The sequence below is a fragment of the Lemur catta genome, chromosome 8 (assembly GCF_020740605.2).
Source record: "Lemur catta isolate mLemCat1 chromosome 8, mLemCat1.pri, whole genome shotgun sequence".
In the NCBI taxonomy this organism is placed as follows: domain Eukaryota; kingdom Metazoa; phylum Chordata; class Mammalia; order Primates; family Lemuridae; genus Lemur; species Lemur catta.
In genome coordinates this window covers 45,977,502-45,992,819 of record NC_059135.1, presented here as the reverse complement: position 1 = coordinate 45,992,819, position 15,318 = coordinate 45,977,502, and the positions used below count along the sequence as shown (strand labels likewise).

At 39.0% G+C, this 15,318-nt stretch overlaps 1 long non-coding RNA gene across 1 annotated transcript in view; it reads right to left on the bottom strand.

Annotated features, from left to right (window-relative positions):
• Nucleotides 1–5,926: 5,926 nt before the first annotated feature.
• LOC123643668 overlaps nucleotides 5,927–15,318 on the bottom strand; it is a 153,124-nt gene continuing 143,732 nt past the window's right edge. Inside the window, exon 5 of the long non-coding RNA XR_006736867.1 lies at nucleotides 5,927–6,940. This is a non-coding gene — a long non-coding RNA (uncharacterized LOC123643668). The remainder of the gene's footprint in view (nucleotides 6,941–15,318) is intronic.

Below are 15,318 nucleotides of genomic sequence, written 5' to 3'. Positions count from 1 at the left end.
CACTTACCAGGGTAACTGTGTAAGGAAAAGGGAAATAGCCAGATCTTTCAGGGAACATTGGCTTCCGACTGTGAAGTAACACTGTGCTGAATGTCACTGTCATCTATCTGGAGGAATGTGGGACCCATGAAGGTTAGGTGACAATTGGATTTAGGGACCTAATTCTGTCCCAATGGCACCTGTGGGTCTGAAAATCCATGCTGTGATTGTTTCCACATTTCCTGTATCTCGAGATGACTGGAGAGTCTGACATATTCAACTGGTTAGTCTGACATATTCAACACACTGGAGGGTGTGAACGCTCTTCATAACCCACTACTTCCCCTTCTCATTGTCCCCAGCCTATGGACTATATCTGACCCAAAAACTGAGGGCTGTGATGCAACAAAAGGCCAAATATTGCGCTTCCTGTTCTTACCGAAAGTAAAACTGCACACTGGGGGAATTGCAGAGATCAGTCCAGTACCAAAGCTTTGAAAGGTGTGAGGAGATATGGCAGCAGTCACTAGTTGTCCCCCAACAGCTATACTCCCCTTTTTTTCTCATAGAGATAATATCTCCAAATTTTAGCTAGGATAATAGCCATTCAGAAGAAAGACTAAATTTTCCTGCCACATTGCAGCTGTGTATGCCCATGTGACTAAGTTTTGGCTAATGGGATGTGAATGATAGTTGACAAGAGCAGTTGCTGGATCTTGTCATTTTAAATGAGGTGATGTGTCTACCCCTTTCCCCACCTTCATTCTGGCTGAAGGGCAGACCAAGGCACCACCGTAGGGACAGTGTGGCAATAAGATAGAAGGAATTGGGCTATTGATAGCACCACCATATTAGCTCTAGTCTGCTTATCCCAGGGCTTTCATTTGAGTGAGAAATAATTTTTTACTTTGTATATGCCTGTATCATTTTGGATCTCTCTCCAGCAACTGAACTCATATGCTAACAAATATAGGTAGTGATTCCTGTAATATGTCCATTAAAGAACACTTTTCCCTACCTTGTGCAGATGACAGATGGGTTCTGGAGAATCTCAGTAGATTACTGTAAACTTAATCGAGTGTGGTGATTTTAAATGCAGGTGCTATTCCACATAATCTCTTTTAGTTGAGTAAATCAACACAATTCTGACACCTGGTATTCAGCTATTGTAACAAATTTCTTTTTATCCCAATAAACAGGAAGCACCAGAAGCAGCTTGCTTTGACACATTCTGTTTCAAGTATACTAACTCTTCCACTCTATGTAATAATTTAGTTTTCAGGAGTTTTGATCATGTCACCATTCCACAGGACATCATGCTTATCTACTACATCAATGACATTACACTGATAGATACGGATGTAGAAGTGGCTGACACCTTAGACACATCATAAAGGTCCATGATTGCCAGAGGATGGGAAGTAAACTCAAGAAAGATTTTTGGTCCTGTCATCTCAGTGAAAGTTCTGGGGATCCAATGAAATGGGGCAAACAGATATTTCTTCCAAAATAAAAAGCAATTTGCTTCACTTTGCATCACCTATGACTAAGATTATTATGCAGAATTTTCCTCCCAAATTATAAAATTGGATTAAATAAACTTAGTAGAAGAGGAAGGAAAGGTACACAAAGTCGTTGTTCTTATCTCATACTTAACTAACTTGTTTTTTTTCTTGGAGGTTATAAATAGCTTGTACAAATGACATGAAATATGAGAGACCTAATGCTCTGCATAGTTTGAATAAATTCTATACAGTGTGGAATAGGAAAGCCATAAATGATTTATACTATGAAGAAAATTTATTGTTTGGATAGTTAGAACATAACTTTAACAAATGTGGAATAAGGAAGTCAAGGAAGAAATGTGCTTGGTTAAAAAAAAATTAGACAAGCAGAATAAAATGAGAGAAGATACTCATTTATAAAATTCTTTTAAAAAGTGAGAGACCCTTCACAAATTGCTGGTGGGAATATAAATTAGTATAGCTACTGTAGAAACAGTCTGGCAGTTTCTCAAAAAATTAGAGTTACCATATGACCCAGCAATTCAACTCCTAAGTATATCCCCAAGAAAATTGAAAACATAGGTTCACATGAAAACTTGTACACAAACATTCATAGCAACATTATTCATAATAGCCACAAATGGAGACAAGCCAAATGTCTAAGACTTGAAGAATGGATGCATAAATATGGTATCCATACAATGGAATATTATCCAGCCATAAAAAGTAATGAAGTACCAACAGACGTTAACAAGGATAAACCTTAGAGACATCATGCTAAATGAAATAAGCCAATCACCAAAAGACAAATGTTGTATGATTCCACTTAAATGAGGTATCAAGAGTACTTAAAATCATAGAGATAGAATATAGATTTGTGGTTTCCAGGGGCTGGAAAGTGGGGAGAATGAGAGTAAACACCTAATGGGTAAGGGGTTTCTTTTCAGGGTAATGAAAATATTCTGAAATTAGATAATGGTGATGCTTGCACAACTATGTGAATATATTAAAAACCACTGAATTGCACACTTTAAAATGGTGAATTTTATGGAATGTTAATTATATCTCAATTTAAAACATGAGTAGAAAATGAAATTGCAATAGCTCTTCTCTTGCCTTATGTGACACCGTATGATTTCAGCTTTCCTTCTCCTCTTAGACCGCTCTTTATGAGTAACTGCAGGTTGCTCTTTTGCTCATCCCTTAAATCTTAGTTTTCTTCAGGACTCTCTTCTAGGCTTTCTTCTGTTTTCTTCTTAAATAATCTCTGCATTTGTATAATAGGCAGTCATTCCTTTGAATAGTAACTCCAGTAAGTATCCTTAGATTCACATTTACTGCACTAGCTTAGGCTGCCACCCCTCACACCCCAATTGCTGTGGCCACATGTATGTGAGCTTCTGCTTGACTTAGTCTTCAGTCTCATAGTCAATCCTTGGGGCCAGATGTACTGGCAGATGACAAATGTCCTTGTTAATCACCCACTCCTATACCTTTAATTATCCTCTATGGGAGAGTGGCTTCAAGATCTTCCCAGAAATTATAACCTATATTCCCCAATCCTTGGATTCCCTGCAAGCACGTTAAAATCAATGTGTATGAAGGTGAACCCTTTATTCCCTCCTCCCCCAAGCCCAGCCAAGTCCATGTCTCCTCTTTGTTTCCTATCTCAGTGAATGCCATCACTGTTCACCCTGGTTGCTCACACTAGAAATCTGAAACTAGCTTAACTCCTGACTGTCCCTCACCTGAGACTAAAATCAATCACTGATAAAGTCTCACTAATTGTAGCCCTACTATCCCTGAAACCAACCTGTTTCTCTCCATCCATGTTTCTCTTACCTCATTTCAGTTCCTGTCTTGATCTTTTACCTGCATCACAGCAATAACCTCTTTTAACCTGATGCCCAGCCATCATTTTTGAGTTTTAAATATTTTGTTAAAATATATATAACATAAAATTTAACATCTTAACCATTTTAAAGTGTATAGTTCACTGATATTAAATGCATTCATACTGTTGTGCAACCATCACCACCATCTATCTGCAGAATTCTTTTTATCTTACAAAACTGAAACTCTGTGCAATAACTCTCCATTTCCCCTCCCCCCAGCCCCTGGCAACCACCACTACTTTCGTCTCTATGAATTTGACTACTCTAGGGACTTCATATGAATGAAATCAAACAGTATTTGTCTTTTTGTGGTTGGCTTATTTCACTTAGCATATGTTAGAATTTCTTTCCTTTTTAAGGCTGAATAGCATTGCATTGTATGTATGTACCATATTTTGCTTATCCATTCATCTGTCTATGGATACTTGGGTAGCTTCCACATTTAAGCTATTGTAAACAAGGCTGCTATGAACATGGTTGTACAAATATCCCTTTGGGATCCTGATTTTGATTCCTTTAGGTATATACCAAGAAGTGGAATTTCTGGATTATATGCTAATTCTATTTTTAATTTTTTTTTTTTGAGGAACTGCCATACTGCTTCTCATAGTGGCTGCACCATTTTACATTACCACCAACAATATACAAGGATTCCAATTTCTCTACATCCTCACGAACTCCACTTTTGTTATTTTCTGTTTTCTTTGTTTGTTTGTTTGATACTAGCCATCCTAATGGCTGTGAGATGCCAGATACTGGTTTTTATCTCCTAAACTCTTTTCATACTATAGCCAGAATGATTTTTAATACATTATGACCATGTACCCGCCCTGTTTAAATCCTTCAGTGGCTGCTCATTGCCTTCAGGATAGTCTGACCTCCTTCAGGTGTCTTATGGAACCGTTCATGATTTCCTCCCTGCCTTACTTCTCAGCTGCTCCCTTTTCCACCTCTGCCCCTGTAGCCCACCCCCCACTCCCTATACACACATGCACACTCGGCCTCAGTTACTCCGAAATTTGTTCAGGTCTATGGGAATGCTACATTTTCCCTCATCTCCAACACAATTCCTTCTGATAGATGCTCTTTCTTCCTCATCACCTGGCTAGCCCCTGTTTATCCTTAAGGTCTCAAGATAGACGGCATTTTCTCCAGAAAAATTTCCTTGATAAATTCCCTCTGCCAAGCTGCATCAGCACCCTGAGTGTGTCCTCCCAGAACACTCTATCCTTGCCCTAGCACAGTACTCAGTTACACACTCTGACTGTCTGCTTGCTAACCACATTCCCTCCATTCCTGCACTGTCCAGGAATATGTGGCTCTTCAACACTAAATGTTACTTTTGTGACTAAGGAACTGACTTCTTAATTTTATTTAATTGTAATAAATTGTAAGTTAAAACTGATATCTGAATTGATTATTGAAAAATTTTAAAGTATGTTTGGAACAATGTGCATATGTGAGTCTACTTTTTCAACTGTAAGTTTATGAAATCTAAATACAGATGGAAATTAAGCATCTGAATTGAAATGTGGTACAAGTATAAAATACACTTTGAATTTTGAAGGCTTAGGTACAAAATCATATCAAATATCTCATAACTTTTTAAGTCAAGTATATACTGAAATAATATTTTGATACATCAGCTTAAATTATTAAAATTATTTTTACTTATAATTCAGTCACTTTTTACTGTAGCTGCTAGAAAATTTTAATTACATATATGGCTTACTTTATATTTCTATTGGATGGCACTGACCTAGACTATAAGTTCTGCAGGGACAAGAATGATGACTAACTTAACTACTTATTGAAAAAACTTGGCCGGGCGCGGTGGCTCACGCCTGTAATCCTAGCACTCTGGGAGGCCGAGGCGGGTGGATCGCTCGAGGTCAGGAGTTTAAGACCAGCCTGAGCAAGAGTGAGACCCCGTCTCTACTAAAAATAGAAAGAAATGACCTGGCCAACTAAAAATATATATAGAAAAAATTAGCCGGGCATGGTGGTGCATGCCTGTAATCTCAGCTACTTGGGAGGCTGAGGCAGTAGGATCGCTTAAGCCCAGGAGTTTGAGGTTGCTGTGAGCTAGGCTGACGCCATGGCACTCACTCCAACCCAGGCAACAGAGCGAGACTCTGTCTCAAAAAAAAAAAAAAAGAAAAGAAAAAGAAAAAACTTTTATGACATTCTCCATATGTCAGGTATTAGTCTATGCATTAATTTAGGATTGCAGGCATTGACTCTTTTAATCCTTATAACCTTTTGAGTTAAGTATTATCATTATCCAGTTATACATGTGGGGAAATTTGCACAGAGATTAACTTAAGGAGCTGAAGGTCACACAGCTGACCTTGTGGAGCTAGACCGTAGAGGGGGTACAGAGATATACTCTCAATAACTTTGTTATACTGTTTCTTGTTTCTTTTATCACAGGTGTCTAGAGAAATCATTACTATCCAACTTTTCCAGTTGACATAATAATTGATCAATTAATCTTTTAAAAGTAATCACTGTTTATTCAATAAGTATTAATTGAATTCAGCGTCAGGTACTATGCTCGGTGATGAAGATCCTAATGTGAATGAAACAGATGCTTTACTTTTAAAGAAACTCTTTCTGGTGGTGGTGACAGCCATATACTGAGATAATGATAATACAATATTGTATTATATAATACAATTTATACAATTCAAATATACTATTTGAGAACACATAAAGGAGCACCTATCTCAGCTTAGAGATGAGGGACGTGAGGAGACGAGTGAGTGAACGTCCTGAAGGATGAGTAGGAGTAAGCTAAAAGTGGGCAGGTGGAAGTGGAGAGGTTGGTGAAGCTGCACTGAGCCGGGGATAAGATGAGCAGACGTAAGGAATAGCCGGGTGTTGGTCAGGGAAGTGGTTTAGGGCAGTGAATAACAAGTTCATATTTACCACATAAAAGATCACTCTGGATGAACCTAGAGAAGAGATTGGAGGGAAATAATCATGACTCAAAGCAGGAAAACAATGAATAACAGTTGGTTGCTGTAGTCCTGAGCACAGATGATAGTAGTTTACACTGAAGTGGGGACAGCAGTCAAGAAACAGACCCACTTTAGAGATATTTAAGGGGTAAAAGAGACCTGACTTGATACTTGGTTGGAAGGGGGGGTGTTGTTGCAGACACTGCAAGTTACTAAATCGATATTTATTTTCACTTTTTTTCTGCTAAAGGAACCCTGGTTTTTTGAGGTGCCAATGTGCTCATCTTGAGTCAATGGAATAATCCAGTCATTATAATCTCGTTCCCTGTTTTCGCAGTCTTCCTTGTAGCTGGGGTAGTTGTCTAGTCTGTTCTGACAAATGAGTTACAAAGAAAAGTTTGCTGGGAGGTTCCTCAGGGAAAGCTGTGTTTCCTGGTAAGAGAGACTCACATGGCTACTGCTGCTGCGGCGGTTTTCTTGTTTTCCTTGGATGGGAAAGTGATGCAGCTCTGCCATCAGGGAACATGATGTGAATTGTGGAAATATTGGCGGACATTTTTAGGTTATTGAATCAACACCACAGCCACCTACCTTGAACCTACGATGTGAGAAAAAGAAAACGTTATCATTCAGCATCTAAGAGACAGCTCTGGCCTGGAGATACAGATTTGGGGGTCATTTGCACATTTAGTATCAACTTATCTAGAGAGATAAAGATATAATAAAAGAAAAATATATTGCATATGAAATCATGCCTTCTGAGTACAAATACAACATGTAATTACCAGCCTCACCTCAAGATATTTACAGCTGAGGTAAATAGCTGGCTGCCTAACTTAAACATAGGATATACCATCATTGAATGTAAGCTGAAAGCCTGTAAGAAAAGAAGGAAATCCAGTGGCAGTATCAGGGTTTGAGTTCCCTAAAAGTAGACCCCGAGACAAAAGTTCAAGTAGTTATTTGGGAAGTTATCTCACCAAACATAGGTAAAGGATGGGAGAAGTGATAAAGGAAAATGAAGGAAGTTAATAAAGGGAGTGTTATCAGCCAATTACTACTGAGTAACAGGAGCTTCATATTTTGAGGAAATCATGGAGCCATCATGGAACATATGCCTCAGAGTTATCCCACCGGCGTGTGAGAGCTGGGGTGTGTAGAGACCAATTTCTGTCAATTATTGCCGAAGGCTGCTCCTATGCACATGGGAAGAGCAAACTCCCAATGAGATGAATGTGCAGGGGGCTGTGGGTGGGGCATCAACAGCATCTGACATGGAGCATAATCAAAGCCAGGAAGGCTCTGGGATAAAAATGGTGGCATCCAGAGATAGGTAAGAAGAGTTAAAACAGGAGAGGAGACAGAATCTGATGAGGGAGTTTTCTGAGCTAAACAAGGTGTTTGCAGTGACATAGAGCATGTCAGCAGCCTTGGGCGCCAGCAGGAAGGCATTGTTAGAAGAGCTGGCCTGCCCTTAACTTAAGGAACACTCTGCTATAGAACTGTAGCTTTAGTGGCATTGGAAGAGCAACTCCAATGCTTTTAGTACTAACTCTTAATTCTGAGTAGATTAAAAATGCATTTGGTTCTGCTGTATTAAGAATCTTAAAAAAAAAGTCCTTGAGAGAAAAATGAAACAAAGCAGCGAAAATCTCTATCCACAGCTAAAATATTTCCCTCCATCTGTTTCAGTGGAAGAAAGATTCTCAGTGAAAATTCTCTTGAGACTTTGGAAAGTAAAATAAAAGTATTCATATTTTTGTGATAATTTGTCAGTGGATGGCTTATCTTAGGTTCAATGCCAATACATTGATGATCTTGAATATTTTATATGACATTCCAGAAAATGCCAGAAAATGCTGTTAAATTCCTGGAAGGACTAGTACATTGTGATGTGAATTATATGGAACCAAAGGAGCACCTCATCTGTAATCAGAGATGAAAATGTCCTGCAGGAAGTCTTATTTTCCACAGTCTGCTTGTGAAGTTTCTTTTGGATAACCACATAGCCTATACGCAGTCATATTTACTTGTCATTGAGTTTGAACTTCTGCCATGTGAGAATCTAAAAGAGGCTTATGTTAAAGGTTGGCTGTTGTACCCTGATGATTTAGAACACATTAGAATCAATGACCCAGCATTTGATACATTATCTATCCCCAGGGTCAAGCTTTTCTGCTGACTTTTTGAAGGCAAATGACCCTGAACGTGACAGAAGAACTGAAAGTTGGTTGATTCTAGAATACTTCCTTTAAAAGAGAATATATGTTAGATCTGACTGTAAAAAACCAGGAAATTGAATTGGCTATTCTGAAACATCTTACATATTCCATGTGATAGCCCATCTGGCATGGGGATGTTTGAAACACCACTGCAGGATAACATGGTGGTGGTCCTGGCTCTGACATAAGGCCTGATGTGTGTAGAACACTTTGTAAACATCTCAGAGAATAGCTTCTTTTTTAATGGAAAATCTCAGTTCCTTGTAGCACAATGCTCTGCATGCTGAGTACACTCAACTTTTTTTTTTTTTTAAAGAAAGCAAATACAAAAACTCTTCATGCATTCTCTCTGAATAACTTTTCCCAAATGGTGATGAGAACTTAGCAAAATCATGTTCAAGTTAAGTAACTGTGATAAACAGCTTCTTGAAAGTTGTGATTCAAGTAAGAACATTAAAATATGCATTGTTTTCAAGCAGAAATTGCCATAATTGAAAGAACTATTGAGCCATACGTACTGTGAATCTTCCAGTTTCCTGCTTAAAAAATAAAAAACAACCCAAATCAAAACCCAATTAAGAAAAACAAACAAAACAAATGTACATAAAAAAACACCACACCAGTAAGACTAGCATTAGGCAGAGTCAGAAAATATAAGGTTAAAGTTCAACACCCTGCTGTCCCATCTTTCTCTCTTTTCCCTCCATTTCTGCAGGTCTGGATGCCTATTTTAATTAAATTACCATGTAGACTTTTCTTATCTGCTGAACTTCATTCCAGGAATATCCAATTGATGGCTGCTATTTTGTTGTTCTTTTCCTCAAAATTTATCTTTTTCATTGATACATAACGTTTGTACATATTTCTGAGGCTCATGTGTTATTTTGGTACATGCATATAATGTGTAATAATAAAATAAGGGTAAGTGGGATCACCTCAAATATTTATCTTTTCTTTATGTTGGTAACATTCCAATTCTTCTCTTCTAGCTATTTTGAACTACGCAATAAATTATTGCTCAAACTTGATCTAATGTTGAGCCTAATTGTCACCCATATCCTCACCATTGTCAGAATGTCTCTAAATAGCAGCCTCTTCGCCTCCTTTTAAAAATTGTACCCACATGACATCTTTTTTGTTGGTGAGTCTTGTATTATTTTGTAATGATGAAATGACATGAGTAGGTCCTTCAAATATTGTACTTATGCTCCCAAATACAGCATTAGATTTTTTCTCCTTCCTTTTGTTTTTAATTAACTAGGATATTTATGTTCTACCAAAAATTTAAGTTTTGGTATATTAGGATATTTACTTTTACTTCTATTTTGCACTATAAATGATCATCCTCAATTTTCCCTGTTACAATATTTCACATATTAACATAGAACTATGTTTAATTGCAGTGCAATATGATATTCCCTTGAAATTAAAAGTGGTGAGCATCTGTTTGCTCATCTGATAACTCCAAAAATGGAAGCTGAATCAAACATCTATGATAAACCATTAGCCATGAATCAGTCTTACATATTGTGAGACTGAACGTTGTTTTCCCCTGGAGTTGTTGATCATTGCAGGGTGTTGGAATTTTACAAAATGGCCAGATATTCATACTGCAGTCATTTAAACTGATCCTTCTTTGTCATTTCCTGGGTAGGAAACTGGGCTCTCTCTAAATGCACAGCTGGTTTGGCTTCAGAAACCTCACATTTCTACCTAAATGATCAAGCTGGTCATATAGCCAGGCAACTACGTTTGCTTCAGTACGGAAGGTGCCAAGTGACTTGAGGGAATCAGAGTTTGTCTGAGTGTCTCATCAAGTAACAGAAAAATAAGGGACCTTTACTCTAGGAGCTGTCCAGGTGCAGTCATTTTTTAACAAGACTGGCAGCTCTGGCCTTACACCAAATGTTCTCTTAGTTTTCAGGAAATTTATTATTTGGAAGCAACTAAAACTTAAAAAGCCTCAGTAAATTTCTGCTTTTATAATTTCTTGGAAAGATTTATTTTTAGTTTTGATTTCTCCACCCCCTTGTCTCCCAAAAGAAATACTTGTTCTAGAAATAGGAAACTAATCAGAGAGAGGGAAGACATTCCAGGTGAAGATAAAATTCTCCCCACTCATACATTAGAATAATTTAGTACCAAGACAGACGAAAAGAATCAGTCTATGAAATCACTAGGGCAGGGCTAGGACGAACAATTCCACTGACTACCTTGTGCCCAGACCAAAGAGACAAAAATCCCTGCCCTTATGGAGCTTACATTCTGGTAGAGGGAGACAGACAATAAACCACGAAAGTATGTTTGATAGTGATAACACCTAAGGAGAACAATGAAGCAGGAATAGAATAGAAACATTGGCCATGAGTGGGGAGGGAATAGATTCAATGGTAAGACAAGACTCCGTTGAGAATGCAGCATTGCAATAAAAATTTGAAGCAGGTAAGGGAGAGAACCACACAGAAAGCTGTGGGAAGCTCGTTCTAGGTAGAAGAACTAGCAGGTGCAAAGGCTAGAGGGATAAGCAAAGAGGTTGAAGCCAAGAAATGAGGGACAGTTGTAGGTGATAAAGTCAGAAAGGTAAGGTGATGGGGCAAAGACGATACAGGCCTTATAGATCACTTTAAGAATGTTGTGCAGTAACAATGTCCCTGCTTTCACAGAGTTTATAATCTAGCAGGGGAAAAATAATTCATTATGATAAAATGAGATTACTATTAAAATTAGGAAAGTGCACTCTATGGAATCATAGAGTGGTGGGTCCTAATGTACTCTAGGGTTCTCCCTCCATGAGGAAATAATGTTTGTGCTGAGATCTGCAGGATGAACATGAGTTAGATGGAGGTGTGGTGGCTGGGCTTGTGGAAAAGGGGTAAATTGCAGCTGTTTCTGGGGCACAACCAGGAGCAGGAAGAATAAATAGTCTTGAGGTGAGCATTCTAGGCACTGGAAAGGCATCTCATGACTGAAGTAAAAAAAAAAGAAAAACGAGTGGAATAGTGTTGCAAGATGAAGCTGGAGACATGCAGGGCAGCTGGATTATAAAAAGCCTTGCAGGCTACAAAGGGTTTGGATTTTACCTGAAAGCACTAGGGAGCCATAGAAGATCATAAATAAGGACACTGCACAGACGAGTTTGTCTTTTGAAAGAGCACGAGGAGCAAGCTGTGATAAAGGGGAAATGATTAACACACTCCTGCAGCAGTGCAGGGAGGAGGTGATGGTGCTTTTGGACTTTACTGGCAGCAATGGGGATGGAGAGGCATGGACGAACTGGAGACATTTAGGGATTAGGATAGATGGGACCGGGTGACTGATTGGATGTGGGGTTGCTGGTACAGAAGGTTAAAACAGAGAAAAGGATCAAGGACGTCATTCAAGTTTTTGGCTCCAGCAACTTGATGGATGGTTGGTGCCACTGACTACAAATAGGGAACAAAGGAGAAAGCACAAGATTAGAGGTGGACGTTGGCTTTCAGAACATGACATTCATCTCCTTCAAAATAACATTGATTGTGGTTTTCTTTCCTGTAATTCTTTCCCCTAACTGAAAATGTACAGATGATCAAATAAGATTATTCTTTGGGTGACTTCATTTCATCTTTATATTTAATACACTAATATCATTTTAAGATAGCATTTTCTACAGATCTTTCTGTAAGTTTGTGTAGCTGGTAGGCAGGAAGTGGTTCTGGAAGGAATCTCGAAATGATGCAGGTTGTAACATAGCTAAGCACGTGGCGCCATCTTCAGGACAGTTTGTTAAAAGCGTCTAAAGCAACCAGGCTGAAAGGCTTCTCTCCGCAGAACACTGTTCTGTCCAGTGAGTCTGACTCCATCTTGTTTGATAATAAGAAGCTGAAAAAAATGTTTCTCCCAACTCCAATTGTATGACCAGATCCTTTTTCTTCACGAGAACTGTAGTTTATCACAGGATATAGGCAAGGTGGTAGCCGATTGTCCTTCGAAATCCTTCCAGTTTGAAAGTGTCTGTGAGCTGGAAAATGAGCTTTTGCTGTGGAAGAGACTAGAAAAAGAAATTAAGGCAGCCTCACTTCAGGTTTTCTGCCTTCGTGCTCATATTCTTTGGGGATTTGGCAGGTTTATATATTTATGTTCTTCACTAGGTGCTTTATTAAATGTATAGCCAAGTGGAATTTATCTCATGCGTTTAAAATGCTTTACAAATTAGCAGATTTTGCACCTAGATTTTTGCTTCAGGAAATGTAATCTCATAAGCTTATACAATCAATCTCCACTCTAAAAATAAAATGTTGTTAATAATAAATCAATAGTATACTTAGAGTTAACCACATAAAGAGTACTAAAAGAGTTCATTAGATGACTTTTGTTTTAAAAATCCTCTCAGCTTTTAATTATTCCATTTGCATAAACTCCAGAGTTCGGTTATAAGAACACGTGCATGCATATGTTTATCATAATGTATCTGCCACCCCTGTGTGCAGGATGCAGTGTTTAACCTACACTGAGCATTCAGCACAGCCTTGGGAATAACTGGAAGATAAACTGCTTGTCTTTTACGTGGAGGAAAACAGTTTCTACCATCTTGCAGCCCCCACACACAAATAGGCTTTCTTCCTAGACTTCACTTGTTAGAAATGTATGCCTTTGGTTGAGGAACCTTAAGTCCCAGAGTCCCTCTTAATCCTGCAAGAGGCAATGCACTAATCTAAATTCCATTTCTAGATAAATGGGAGCCCAGGTCACCCCATCAGTGATGGGTTTGGGTTTCCTAGAGTCCAAATTGGGCTTATGAGGGGTGGGAGGAAGGAGCGAACACACAGAATGTGTAGCCAATAATGGTATCTGATAGTAATTATGTGGTTACAATGGGCCGGGTGCTTTACATGGGTTATTTCTCTTAATAGTTGTAACAACCTATGGGGACTTTTTAAAAGGGTGGGTACTTTAATCATCTGTGTTTTACAGATTAGGAAACTAAAACAGAGAATTTAAAATAATTTGCCTAAGGTCTCACACCCTCCTTCTAGTAAAGCCATGAAAATAAATTCTAACTTAGGCATTCTTGCTCTAGAGCCAACAAGCTTGATCAAAACCTCATAATGCCTCTTAAACAGAAAACATCCTTAGGGCACAAACCTGAAATACAGCCCCAATCAAGAATAAGCTAATAGTCAAAGCAGACGGTTCAGAAAGCAGAAAGTTTGGAATTGAGGGCAGCAGGCAGAACTTGGAATGGCTCCCCTGAGGTGTAGAAGTTCTTCTCAATAGTTCCAGAGTCTGCCTGGGCCATATATGATAATATAGGTTTTTGAGACTTCAGAGAGTGATCTAAGAGAGGTTGAGACTCCAGTGATGAGTGGGTGAGAAATTCACTGCTGTCCTCTTCATGATATTTTTAGGCTCAAGCCTAAAGAGCTATGGCCTCTGAAAATGAAATTGACAACACATACTTAGAATACTGAGCAGAAGCAGAAATAAACAGCATTCTTCACCCTGTTCAGTGAGGCAGAGGTGGGTGCACAGAGCGTGGTGCTACCCAGCTCACCTGAACAGGCATAGCTGAGGCACCAGCTGCAGGGACCAGCGTAGCGCTTGGAGTCTGAAGCCCTGGTTCCAGGCTGAACACCATCACTGACTGTGTGACTTTGGGCAATTCATTTCAATTATTTGATCTTTAATTTCCTCATCTGAAAAACGGCTGTAATAGCTACTGAATAGGATTGTTGGGATATCAGTGAAGTAACATGTGTGAAAAACTGTAAGATTTCATACTCACTGAGGGCCTTGTGTGTGCTAGACATTAGGGATAGAAAGTGAAGGCACAACCTTGCTCTCCGGGAGTTCCCCATCTAATGATATTTACTGCAAATGTTAGTCAGCTTTATGCTTGCCAGTCCCTTTCCTTTCTAATTCTGCCTCTCACCCCTCAATTTGGATATTGTCTTAGTTGAGGTTTCCTCAAAAGCAGAACTCCCTGAGACAAGGATTTGCATTCAAGGGGTTTATTTGGAGGTGCGAATAAACACAAGTGAGGTGTGGAAAAGCGATACGGGAAAGGCAAAATCGCCAATATAGGGTACATTATCAATCCGGCTACCACTGTGAGCTACTCTGGAAAATGCTGCAAAACACACGACCCAGAGGTTTCCCAGCTGAGGCACAGGGGAACTAGAATATTTTTATACCAACTTCCATTCATCATTGGTAGATTTCTTTTACTGGGCGTTAACCCTTGAGCATTTTCAGACTGCCAGGTGTACAGGCAGAGTGCCTCCCAGCAGTTTTCGATAAAGACCTCGGGCAACGAAATGGAGATACTGGTAGTTGGAAGATGGCTGGTGTACACTGAAGTCAGAAGAGCCACGGACGTGGACAGCGTCTGCAGAAGTTGGCCCATGTGTCCACGGGTGCACGGATGGGCTCATTCTCTCCCTAGCACCCAAAGCAAAACCAACAGAGAAGAATCTTCCTGTACTTTCAACTATAGAGGAAGGGAAAAAGGAAGCATGTGGATTGTCATTTCCTAAAGGTATGCTCCCATTTTCTAATGGCAACATTGACCAGTGCATGAATCATTGTGCTTTTTCAGAAATTTGGCAGAGCTGTAAGTCAATAGAACTGTTGTTTGTTGAACTTCATGCAATGATGGAAATATTCTATATTTTCACTGTCCAATACCATAGACACTAGTCACATCTGGCTATTGAGCCCCTGAAATGTGTCAGGTGTGACTGGGAAACTGCATTTTTACTTGTATTTAATTTTAATT